Consider the following 2441-nt stretch of genomic DNA (forward strand, 5'->3'; position numbering starts at 1 on the left):
AGCCTATGAAGTGTTCAAAAGTTCAATAGACTTCGGGGAAATCTTATTTCTATTATTGTTATTTCCTAAGGAGTATAAACCGGAACCTTGACTAATTTGTAAATTTTCAAAGGTTTCCGAAATTTAAACAAATTAGCAGTTACGAATTGTTACACATCAATTACTGGCTACTGTTTTAGAAAATCCAGTTGTCCGACGAGGTTTGTCACGTTGTGTTATTTTGTTCTATTATCTCGTTGTTGACTGTCCTCTTCAACTAAAAGTCTCGAATTTGGGATTTTTTCAACAAATTATGGTCAGGAAATAAAATTGTTCTGATTGGTATCCAGAAGTTGGAGTCCTCAAATTCCCACACAATCCAAAATTAGACGCTGGCTGGACAACAACTCGGGAAAGTCGGTTGACATTCCAGGAACTCCCATCGCTAGACAAGAAAAGAAGACCACGACTGTCTCCGACTCAAAAGTTCCTGAAGGGTGGTACTCCGGAGAAGTTCGCAAGAGCGAGGCTTGGAGGGCGACAGCCGACTTGGGGGGGGGGCTCATTGCCGTAGCGCGGGGAGACTTTGCCGGTCCAGGTGACCGGTGGATTGTTCGTTTGTTGGTTTCAACCCAATGAATATTTTTTTGTTTGGGAAGTAGGTTCCCTAAAGAAAACACAGATTATCGACACTCTGACAAAATAATATGACGTTTATAGTTTTTTTTATAAGTTGAAAAAATCAACGAACGCGAATTTTAAAGAAAGCGGGTAACAAACATGAATTTACAGAAATAAAATATTTGACCACTCAAGAATGGGCGCGATACGGGGGGGGAAACACCATTTTGTGACAGTTAGTGTTGTGTGTTGTTGGTGTGTTGGTGTTTTGGTGTGTTTTGTGTGTGTTTGGTGTGGTTGTTGTGTTGGTTTTGGTGTGTGTGTTGGTGTTGGTTTTTGGTGGTTTGTTGTGGTGTGGTGTGTGGTGTGTGTTGTGGTGTTGTGTGTGTTTTGTGTTGTGGTGTGGGTGTGTGGTGGTGTGTGTGTGTGGTGTGTGGTGTGGGTGTTGTGTGTTGTGTGTTGTTGGTGTTGGTGTGTGTGTGTTGTGTTGGTGTGTGTTGTGTTGTTGTGTGGTGTTGTGTGTGGTGTGGTCTGTCTGTCTGCTTTTCGTCTGGTCTTTTTTGTCTTGTCTTTGTCTGTCTGTTTCGTTCTGCTTTTTTGGTCGCTGCGCTTGGTTCTGTCTTCGTCTTAGACAAATTTAACTAAATTTATTTTTTACTTCTTACTCGTCGGTAGAATCTAGTACTTTTGTTTTATACTTTTAGAACCGATCTCGTGTGCACTGGACAAACAAGGGCAGTGGACGCAAAGGACTTTTTCCAAACAAGAAGAAGATCTTCGTCTGGTGTGAAGAGGAGAACTGGAACATTAAGATTTAGGTTAACTTTGTGGTTTCGCGTGGTTTTCCCGATTGAGTTTGCTGCAAGACTCGAACTCGTTCCAGTCCTTTTCGGTAACAAGTGGGGAAATGGATTGGGATTTGGGACACAGACACTCCCCTCTGGAAGTAGTCTGTTTTCGGACTGCGTTCACCGTTTCCGTTGTACAAGCAGGTTGCCCCAATGTCAACAGTCCCAGTTACCTGTAAAATGATGCTTCTTGGACACTAAAGTTTGAGGAATGTGTGAAGTGGGACGATCCGTCCTTTTTTGCGGTTCGAGGTTATCGCCAGACATTAAATTTGGCTAACGTGAAAAAAAGGGGAAAATTTACGTAACAGCATAAAATGAAGTTGAAAGAGTTGGAAGTAACGTAAAATTTTATTTATGATTATAAATTGAGGACGTGAGACCGTTTTACAATACAATATATAAATAAACTCACATACGATAACCACTTTAAAGTTAAAGAACATTAAATTAAGATATTATGAAGATGTCATTTAAGTTATAATAAAGAAATGAACTACATAAGGTAAATGAAGTCCACAATTTGCCATTAACTATAAAAATTGAGTAAAAGGGGGGTTTTTCGGCCACAGGTTTGTACGACTTTACGTTGTTTTTGTTAAAAGGACAAAACAAAAAGTTTACTTCATATTAATAATTAGATTTAGGCTGTAAGACATATACACTTATAGGTCGAGAATGGGCCTCCAGACAAACTAGACCGTGGCCTACTGCCGATGGTAGCAACGTCTGTAAATTCCCAGGGATTCAGGTTCCATCCCCTAGGTCCTGTACGCCCTCTATGGACGACAAGGGCGCGACTGTGGAGGGGGTACTTGCGTGGTGGCCTTCCGAAACCTCAATTGTTACAGCAAGCGAGTAGCGAAGAAGACCCGCGGCACGCCCCAATCTAACTCCACTACGAGAGGCCGAGGGTCACATTTTAGGTGCTGAGCAACGCCGCAGTCCACAACGTGTGCAGTCTACACCTTACTATCTCCAATGTCAGGAGCT

Source organism: Notothenia coriiceps, unplaced genomic scaffold (assembly GCF_000735185.1).
Source record: "Notothenia coriiceps isolate Sejong01 unplaced genomic scaffold, NC01 NC01_scaffold00019000, whole genome shotgun sequence".
NCBI classification, from domain to species: Eukaryota; Metazoa; Chordata; class Actinopteri; order Perciformes; family Nototheniidae; genus Notothenia; species Notothenia coriiceps.